Source organism: Equus przewalskii, chromosome 11 (genome assembly GCF_037783145.1).
Source record: "Equus przewalskii isolate Varuska chromosome 11, EquPr2, whole genome shotgun sequence".
NCBI classification, from domain to species: domain Eukaryota; kingdom Metazoa; phylum Chordata; class Mammalia; order Perissodactyla; family Equidae; genus Equus; species Equus przewalskii.
Window position 1 is genome coordinate 23,656,976 of NC_091841.1, and position 10,958 is coordinate 23,667,933.

The following is a 10,958-nucleotide window of genomic DNA, read 5'->3' on the forward strand; positions in this document are numbered from 1 at the left end:
TCATATTCACCTTATAAAGTAAGGGAATCCCGTCACATGCTACAATGTGAATGAACCTTGGGGACAAGACACTAAGTTAAGCCAGTCACCAAAAGACAAATATTGTATGATTCCACTTGAATTAAGTATCTAAAGTAGTCAAATTCATAGAAAGAGAGTAAAATGGTGGTTGCCAAAGACTAGGTGGAGGGAGAATAAAATGTTCGATAAAAATCAAATCATCAAACTAACAGTGAGCTGATGATATTGGGAAACATACTATTGTTATCCTCCATACAGGTCCTTTGGGTTGCAAAACCTTCTGTAGCTAATAATGACTGGTAATAAAAAGAGTAGCAATATCTTTTGGTCACTAACCATGGCTAAACAATATGTAAACACAATTTAGCATATTCAATCATTGTTGCAAATCTATTATATTTCCCATTTTAACAGTTGAGTTAACTAAAGTGCAGAAAGTAAGAAACTTGTTCAGAGGCTGGCCCCGTGGCCAAGTGGTTAAGTTCGCCGACTCCGCTTTGGTGGCCCAGGGTTTCACTGGTTCAGATTCTGGGCGCAGACATGGCACCGCTCATCAGGCCATGTTGAGGCAGCATCCCACATGCCACAACTAGAAGGACCCACAACTGAAATATACAACTATGTACTGGGGGGGATTTAGGGAGGAAAAAAAAGAAGCAGAAAATTGGCAACAGTTGTTAGCTCAGGTGCCAATCTTTAAAACAAAAAAAAGAAAGAAATTTGTTCAAACTTGCACAGTTTGGAAGCACGTAGGTCAAGCTCAGCCACTGATGGTATGTGAATGGTAAAGAAAAAAGTTGAGATGCCTGGTAGTGTTGACCTGTCAGATAGAATGGAGGTGGATGACAGTTAAATTCTATCTCAGTTTCTGACTCAGTTGAATTCTTCTAGTTGATGGCTCCTCTGTTCCTTCATGTGTCTCTCTTCAATTCTTTCTTTCCTTTTCTTTTTTTAAAAGAGATCATATATGACAATGTCGAATGCTGGCGAGGATGTGGAGCAACAGTCTCATTCATTGCTGATGAGAATGCAAAATGGCACAGCCACTTTGGGAGACAGTTTGGCAGTTTCTTACAAAACCAAACATACTTTTATCATACAATCTAGCAATGGTGTTCCTTGGTATTTACACAAATGAGTATGAAAATTTTGTCCACACAAAAATGTGCACATGGTGTTTATAGCAACTTTATTCATAATTGCCAAAACTTGGAAGAAAACACGATGTTCTTCAGCAGGTGAATGGATAAGAAACTGGTACATTAAGACAGTGGAATATAATTCTAAAATTCAGTGGGATTCAGCACTGAAAATAATGAGCTGAAAGCCACAGAAAGACATGGAGGAACCTTAAATGCATATTCCTAAGTGAAGGAAGCCAACCCAAAAGACTACATACTGTGTGACCCCAACACTATGACATCCTGGAAAAGGCAAAACCATGGAGACAGACAAAGACGAGTGGTTTTTTGGATCAGGGAGGAGAAAGGGATGAATAGGCAGAGTGCAGAGGATTTTCAGGGTAGTGACACTATTCTGTATGATGTTATAAGACTGGATATATGTCATCATACATCTGTCAGAACCCATAGAATGTACAACCTAAGAGTAAACTCTAATGTAACTCATTGACTGAATGACACTGTTGTGTCAGTGTAGGTTCACCAGCTGTAACAAATGTACCATCAGGTGTGGAATGTTACACTGGGGGATGCTGTGCATTTATGGAGGTAAGGGGTGTATGAGAACTCTCTGCACTCTCTGTTCCATTTTTCTGTGATCCTAAAACTGCTCTGAAAAAATAAAGACTATAAAAAAATGAAGGGAACACCTTGTTAAAAGATTCTCTTCAAACAATAAAAAAAATCAGGTGAAAAAATGAATCAATGAATTGATCACTGCATATAGATCATTGATCAACTATCAGGAAAATCTAAGATAATCCACTAAAAAACCTATTACGACTGATGAATGCTCATTATATAGCTGAACACAAGACCAGCGTATAAATCTCAAATGCTTTCCCATAAACTTACAATTACCATTACATGACATATCAGAAAAAATAGGCCATTGGCAATATTAACAACAGCAGCAACAATAATATATTGAAATATACATAAACGGCTGTATCCAAACCCTTAAGGATAAAATCATGAAACTACTCACAGATAGTCAAAAGAAATATCAAAAAATGGAGGCACACACCTTCTTCCTGAAGGAAATATTAGAAAAGTTAAAGTCAACTATTCTCAAATAAGCCTACACATTTATTCCAGCCCATAGGAGAATCTTAAGTGGCCACTCTTACACTTCGTTTTGAATTCTGAACTTCAGTTTGGATCTTTCAGGACTAGGATGTATTCATTTATTGAGTGGTGAGGAAGAGCCCGACTTTAGGTCTAGACTACCTGGGTTCAAGATCAGCTTTGGCACTTTCTACTAATAGGGACATCAGCAAGGTGCTGACCCTCTCAGCCTCAGCTTCTTCATCTGTAAAATAAGGTTGATAATAGTAGTGCCTACCTCATAGGATTTGTGTAGGATAAATTAATTAACACAGGAAAAATGCTCGACAGTGTCTGGCAGTAAATGTCAGCTATTACACGTACACAACAAAAAGGAAAAGATGCAAATAATAAGTCAAGCAAAATAAATACCTCATTCCCACAGTCAAATATCAAACTGAATCTTGACTCTGCCAACAAGGAATGTTTATTTATCCTAAATAAAGTAACAGAGTGTGCTTCAGAATTTGGCTCTGGTTCCATCAGAATTTCTCTCAGAATGAATTAAGTACTTTTCAATCACTTAATTTATTGTTTTACAATCACATCTAAGTGACTATTATTGTGATTTTAAAATCCTAAATATTTAATATTGGAACTCGTGGCATAGGAGGGTGGTGAGTGGGGATAGATATTATTTATCCCCAAGGAACACAAGGTATCTGGACTCATGTCCTCCACAGGATGTGCTGATCACATGTATCCTTTTGGCTGAGGCTGAAATCCCAGGATTCTCTAGGGCTTAAGTTTCTAATTGATTAACACATACATGCTGGATAGAAACACTTAAGAAGCATCACTTCAGAATCATAATGTCCACACATCCTTTTACAATATATGTACCATGTGGTTACATCGTTCTCATGTTCCACCTCCCCCCATGCACATTCTTGTTCCAATTTACAAAGAGAGAAGACGTATACATCATCCGTCAGAGGTTAGACAGCATTGACCTACACGTACAAATCTCTAGACTCAAAACATAAATGTAAAGTAATATTTTGTGGTACACAAAATTTTTTCTATACAAAATGGTTTCTAATTCCTTGCTTTGAATAAAACCCATCAGGACCTAATTTAGCCAGGACTGAAAAACCGTTAAAAATAATTTTGGTGATAGATCACAATGTCATTTTTAGCTTATACCTCAGAGGAATTCAAAGAATCATGTGACACCAATACCACAAACGAATTCTTTTCACATCTGCACATTCAAAGAGAAGTATTTTCAGAGTTTAAATCTATAAAGATGAAAAACAGAAATCACATTGCCTCATTTTTACAAGAAATGATATTTTCCCATTGATGCATAAAATCTAAAAAAGGCCTCATTCCAGTCATTAAGAAATGGATGTATCAAAAATCATTTTTCTTCATTTAAGAAGTATCAAAAATTGACATCTATATCTCTGTTCTTTATCCATAGCTGCAAGCCTCTCTGCTGGTACCCAAATCACCCATGTTCCTCATCTTGCAAATTCCTCCATGTCGTTTCATTACTTCCTCCCTTGTCATCATGCAGTGCTGAACATACAAGACTTACGCCCTCATGTTCCTCAGGGATACGTGTGAGCTGATGGAACCTCTCCTTACTACTCTCAAAGAACACCTGCCAGCAACGCTCCATGCATAATTTGCGCTCAGAGTGTTTGCTACAAGCTCTGAGATGCAAAGGGAGGCCCAAGACATGGAAAAGGGCCCTGGGCATCAGAGACCGTTTCCTCCACTTTGTTCACAAGCTCTTCCCATGAATTGATGATCCTGTGATGTCTGCATCTCTTTCCTGTGTCATAACCTAGGAAGGAGAAGGTAGAAAAAGATCAGAAATGCTTGGTTTGCTCCTGAATCTTCCATAACATTTTCTCACTGTGTGTACTGCCCTACTTGTGCATTTTATAATGCTGGGAATCCTGTCCAGATGCCTTTTCAGACACAACCTGGAGTTTGAGGACCCTTCATCCAGCTGCCCAGTGACTCCACACACCATGACCTATCAAAGGGGACTCCCATGACCTGTCTACAGCATATACTCTCTCTGGATGGCCTGACTCGTCCTTCCCAGGAAGCAGAAGTTTGTTCATCACACTACATTTTGCAACACAATACTTTTTGTAAAACCCTTTTTAACTTTTTCTTTGAAAGTAACTTCAAACTTACAGAAAAGTTGCAATGATACATACACTGCAAGGATACAGGTACACATTTACCCAGATACACCTATTATTGACTTGTTACTCCATGTGCTCTAGTACACAGTATTTTTGGGGGAATTTTATTCATAAAAAGACTAAGGCTAAGGGTCTCAACTTATGAGACAAATTTTCCAACAGGTATGCAAAGTCTTAAACAGCAAAGTACAAGCATATATCCCAATCCCAATTCCAGAGCTCTGGCAAGGTCATACACAAATCTAGTGGCAAATCAAGGACTAAATAAATTACAAGGAACAAGCCTCAAGTGGCCTAAAGCCCTCTCAATGTCACAAATAAACAAATAAGCATTTGAATAACTGTGGAGCACTGAATATATGAAAGGCACACCGTCACCTCATCCACTCAGAGGGGACCAGCCTTCTTGCACAAGAGGCAAGTTCAGAGGCCAGCGTCCAGCTGCTGGGAAGCCCCTGGACCTGCCAAGCCCCAGGCAGCGCTGCTCAGGCCCTGAGGCCCTTCACTGGAGGCAGAAGCCCTCCTAGTAGGAGCCCCTTCAAAGCGCCAACGGGAACTAAAGGAATGAAGGGGCTGCAGCCTCGCAGCTCGGGAGAGCCCAGGGAGCCAGGACTGCGGGCTCAGCAGGTCCCAGCTCTCCGTGGCTCCTTGCTCACGGCCGGTGGCCCAGCTCAGCTCTGAGGTATCTGAGAAGACAACAGCTTCTGTGGCCTTCTTTCCAGACGCCACCACTGACAGTTCCACTGTCACCCGGCCTTCAACCTCCGTTTCCCCCATTGCTCTGTCCCCACAAGGCAGTAATCAGGTGTGTGACACAATAAATCTCAGTGGCTCTGGGGACCGGAGGCGACTCGTCTGTTCTCTTCGCAGCCCCAGACCCTAAGGGGGAGCCCAGTGCTGGGGAGCAGGGAGGGAGGTGGCTGTGGGGAACACCTCAAGCTGTGGCCCTGGGGAGCAGCCGTAGGTCACAGCCTCTCTGCTTTGCTCCCTCCTGCCTCAGGGAGGCTCTGAGACTCATTCTCATAGGAGCAGAGTCAAGGGCAGAGAGGGCAGGCTGTGCAGAGGGAGGAGGCCAGCTCCAGAACTGCTGGACGCCTCCAGCCAGCCACCCAGCGCCTCTGGTTCACCTCCACCTCCCATCACCCTTAACACTCCTGCTGCCGAGGTTAGTGCTTCTACAGGTGTCAGTTCCACAAGGACAGGACGACAGCGGGTAAGTGCTGGGTGGAGCTAGGTTACAAGCACAGCCTTAAAAGGATCTTTTCAAATACCATGTCTACTCGGACAAGGGAAATAAAAGGAAAAATAAACAAGTGAGACTTCATCAGACTAAAGAGCTTCTGGAAGGCAAAGGAAACTAGGATCAAAAAAAACCAAACCAAGTGGGAGAAAATACTTGCAAACTACATATCCAACAAGGGGTTAATCTCCATAATATATAAAGAACTCACACAAATGAACTACAAAAAACCAAACAACCCAATCAAAAAGTGGACAGAGGATAGGAACAGACATTTTTCCAAAGAAGATATACAGATGGCCAATAGGCATGTGAAAAGATGTTCCACATCACTAATCATCAGGGAAACACAAATCAAAACTACACTTAGATATCACCTTATGCCCATTAGAATGTCTGTAATCACCAAGACAAAAAACAACAAATGTTGGAGAGGTTGTGGAGAAAAGGGGACCTTCATACACTGCTGATGGGAACGCAAACTGGTGCAGCCCCTATGGGAAACAGTAGGAAGATTCCTCAAAAAATTAAAAATAGAAGTACCATATGACCCAGCTGTCCCACGACTGGGGATTTATCAAAAGAACTTGAAATCAACAATACAAAGAGACTTATGTAGCCCTATGTTCATTGCAGCATTATTCACTATAGCCAAGACGTGGAAGCAACCCAAGAGCCCATCAACTGATGATTAGATAAAGAAGATGCGGTACATATACACAATGGAATACTACTCAGCCATAAAAAAAGACAAAATTGCCCCATTCGCAACCACACAGATGGACCTTAAGGGTGTTATGTTCAGCAAAATAAGCCAGACTGAGAAAGACAAACATCATATGATTTCACTCACTTGTGAAAGATAAACAAGTTTACAGACAAAGGGAATAGTTTAGTGGTTACCAGGGGCAAGGGGGTGGGGAGTGGTCACAAGGGGTGAAGGGGCACATTTATATGGTGTCTGACAAATAATAATGTACAAGTGAAATTTTACAATGTTATAAACTATTATGACCACAATAAAAAAAAAAAAGGAAGGAGATGGGGAGACTTGAGTCCCTGGGATATCAGGATACATGATGAAGTTCTCTATGGAAAATGGTTTCCAAGGCTTCTGTGATTGAGGGAAGTAGCAGGTGAAACAGAAAGCTTTGATGCAGCACCAAGAATCACGCTAAGATCCCAAGCCAAGTGGCAAGAGCACAGCTTGTGCCGTTCAAGTCCTGGCTCCCACATTTAGCAGCTGTGAGACTCAGATAAGCTATTTGACCTCTCTCAGCCTCAGTTTCCTCACCTGTAAAATGAGAATATATCTGGCTGATAGAGTGGTTTGGATGGATTAAGTGAAATAGTCTATATAAAGCACTTGGCAATATATATACATTTTGTCTTCTTTTTTGGGGGCGGGGGGAAGATTAGCCCTGAGCTAACATCTGCCGCCAATCCTCCTCTTTTTGCTGAGGAAGACTGGCCCTGAGCTAACATCCATGCTCATCTTCCTCTACTTTAAATGGGGGACTCCTGCCACAGCATGGCTTGACAAACTGTGCATAGGTCCATACCCAGGATCCTAACTGGCAAACCCCGGGCCGCCAAAGTGGAACGTGTGAACTTAACCACTGTGCCACAGGGCCAGCCCCTGTAATATATTTTGAAGTCAGGGATTGCGATGCCACTAGCTTTGTTCCTGTTTCTCAGGATTGCTTTTGCTATTTGGGGTCTTTTGTTGCCCTATATGAATTTTAGGATTCTCTGTTCTATTTCCATGAAAAATGTCAATGGGATTCTGAGTGGGGTTGTATTAAATCTATAGATTGCTTTAGGTAGTATGGACATTTTAACTTTGTTTATTCTTCCAATCCATATGCATAGAATATCTTTCCATCTCTTTATGTCATTATTGATTTCTTTCAGTAATGTCTTATGATTTTCCATGTATAGGTTTTTCACCTCCCTGGTTAAATTTATTCCTAGATATTTTATTCTTTTTGTTGTGATTGTAAATGGATTGTATTCTTGAGTTCTTGTTCTGTTAGTTCATTATTGGAGTATATGAAAGCCACTGATTTTTGTATGTTGGCTTTGTACCTGGAACTTTGCTGTAGTTGTTGATTATTTCTAATAGTTTTCCAAAAGGTTTTTTTAGGGTTTTCTATATATAAAATCACATCATCTGCATACAGCGAGTTTCACTTCTTCATTGTCTAATTAGATTCCTTTTATATCTTTTTCTTGCCTAATTGCTCTGGCAAAAACCTCCAGTACTGTGTTGAATAAGAGTGGTGAGAGTGGGCACCCTTGTCTTGTTCCTGTTCTCAGAAGGATGGCTTCAGTTTTTCCCTATTGAGTAAGATGTTGGCTGTGGGCTTGTCATATATGGCCTTTATCATATTGAGGTATTTTTCTTCTATACCCATTTTCTTGAGAATTTTTAAAGTGATAAATGGCTGTTGGATCTTGTCGAACGCTTTCTCTGCATCTATTGAGATGATCATGTGGGTTTTATTCCTCATTTTGTTGATGTGGTGTATCACATTGATTGATTCGCAGATATTGAACCAACCCTGTGTCCCTGGTATGAATCCCACTTGATCATGGCATATGATCTTTTTAAGGTATTGCCATACTTGGCTTGCCAATATTTTATTGAGGATTTTTGCATCAATGTTCATCAGCAATATTGGCCTGTAATTTCCCCTCTTTGTATTGTCCTTGTCTGGCTTTGGTATCAGGGTGATGTTGGGCTTGTAGAACGTGTTAGGAATTTTTCCATCTTCCTCAATTTTTTGGAATAGTTTGAGAAGGATAAATCTTCTTTGAACATTTGGTAGAATTCTCCAGAGAAGCCATCTGGTCTTGGACTTTTATTTTTTGGAGGTTTTTGATTACTGTTTTAAACTCTTTACTTGTGATTGGCCTATTCAGATTATCTATTTTTTCTTGATTCAGTTTTAGGAGGTTGTAAGAGTCTAAGAATCTATCCGTTTCTTCTAGATTTTCCAGTTTGTTGGCATATAAATCCCTCTATCTTCTTAAAAGAAAAATATGAAATGGGAACCCATCTCCTTTACACACCCTTTCTTTCTTTCTTTCTTTTTTTGTGAGGAAGTTTGGCCCTGAGCTAACATCTATGCCAATCTTCCTCTGTTTCATATGTAGGATGCCACCACAGCATAGCTTGACGAGTGATGTGTAGATCTGTGCCCAGGATCCATACTTGTGAACCCCAGGCTGCTGATACAGAGCACATGAACTTAACCACTACACCACTGGGCCAGCCCCTACACACCCTTTCCATGAATTTGTTTCAATCGGGAGAAGAACCTGTGGTTTCCTGCCCACCTTGTTCATCCTAACCATTCTGTGTTGCCAATTCTATGATAATGAAACACTGACTATTGACTATAGCATTCAATATTGTGAGCCAAATTCGGACTCCAGCTTTGCTCCTCTTAAACTGTGAGGCTCTTGGGAAGTTATTTAATTTCTCCAAGCCTTTGTTTCCTTGTCCGTAAAAAGGGGATCATGGTACTTAGCTTATAGTTTCACTGTGAGGGTTGAATGAAGTCACACCTAAGAAGTGCTCAGCCCAGCATCAGGATCAGAGCTAGTACTCTAGAAAGGGGAGTCTAGAAACGTCACAGCTCTCACTCAATTGATGCTCCATTCTTTCCAAGCCTCTAAAAGAGGCTTAGCTTCTTTGTCCTCTAAGCCATTCAACACACATTTGAAAAAACAGTTCTGCTGATAATTTCTCCACAAAGTGAAGCTACTGAAGGAATGGGGCAAAATTTTGGTGCTTCAGTAAGGGACGGGGGAGGAAGGTCATTTTCAACTAAATTGATTAGCAAGATGATATTTGTGTGGACCTTCAGGAATGGGTAGGATTCAGTCACAGAGAGAGGAAAGGACCAGAAGGTCATTCTAAGTCGGGGGATTGAGAGAAAGTGGTACCTAGAGAGCAAAAGTGGAGTTTGGGAATGGTGGGCCGGCCATTTTGCTTGGCACCTAAGATTGACGTGGGGACTAGTGGAAGATAAAGTTGGAAAGAAAGATTGGCTCCAGATGAGGTCCCACAAAGAAAGCTGGACTTTTGCTATAGGAAAAGGAGTCACTGAACATTCTTTCTTTCTTTCTTTCTTTTTTTTTTTTTTTAAAGATTAGCACTTGAGCTAACATCTGTTGCTAAGTTTCTTTTTTTCTTCTTCTTCTTTTTGTCCCCAAGGCCACCCAGTACATAGTTGTATATTCTAGTTGCAGGTCCTTCTGGTTGTTCGCTGAACATTCTTGAGCAGGGAGGTGTAAGATGAAGCTGGGGTGTGCAGACCCACATGGAAGGTGAAAGCCACTGGGCCAGGAGGCCAGGGAGGAGAGAAATGTGCAGGTTCGGGTGGAGAGGAGTTGAGTGTGACTGCGGGTGGAGGTGGTGGGATGGAAAGGAAGGTGTGGGTAGTTGGAGAATGGAAGTGAAGGACTCCTGAAGTCTTGGAGCCAATTTTTTCAGTTTATGAAGCAGAGAGAGGGAAGCAGAGAGACAGTCATTTGGAGATGATAATGAAAGGGATTTCTTAATGGCTGAAGGAAGTCACTAAGACTAGAGAGGGTGCATCTTACCCTTCCTGGCTCCTCACCTTCTTCAGTCTGCTATTTGCACATTCGCAAGAATACATGGTCCTCTTCTGGTCTCAGACACGTACGCGGCACCCAAAGGACAGACCTGGCTTTCTACAAGCTTCCTTTCCACGCTTGCCACATAGGAGCCTCACAGAGGGAGGCATGTCAACACCAAAACAGACCCAACAGCAGAAAAGTTTCCAAATCGACCCCTCCCACAGGCAGGAGGCCTTTCTACCTAGGGGTTGGGGGGACCTTTTTTCAGCCTGTGCAAAGTTAACAAATGCCCTCCTGATTTTAGGGAGAGATGCAAACAGTGTTTTGAAGAAAAATCTCTTTGTTACTGTTGTTTTACAGGGCTCTAGCAGGGGCCAGGAAGAAAACCGCCCCCTCTGAAGGTTGTTTTTGTGACTGTGCTTTGGAGCATTGTTCTAAAAATGGGAAATTACACGTTGCTGTGCCAAAGGAAACAAGCACCTGCAGTTAGAGGAAGACCTTCCACGAGGCAGCTTTCAGAGCCCCAGCCAGTTCTGGACGCCGGGCTGCCACAGGAGTTCCATTTGGTGCGTTTCTTCCCTTCTAAAGGCATAGGGTGTGGGCTGACATTTGTAACCAGGGTGGGCTCTG

At 41.7% G+C, this 10,958-nt stretch overlaps 1 long non-coding RNA gene across 1 annotated transcript; it reads right to left on the minus strand.

Annotated features, from left to right (window-relative positions):
• Positions 1–2,374: 2,374 nt before the first annotated feature.
• LOC139074599 (uncharacterized) lies at positions 2,375–10,732 on the minus strand. The gene is made up of 2 exons (XR_011524279.1): positions 10,349–10,732; positions 2,375–4,104 (listed from the first exon to the last, which is right to left on the minus strand). It is a non-coding gene; the product is annotated as an uncharacterized lncRNA (long non-coding RNA).
• Between the last annotated feature and the right edge of the window lie 226 nt (positions 10,733–10,958).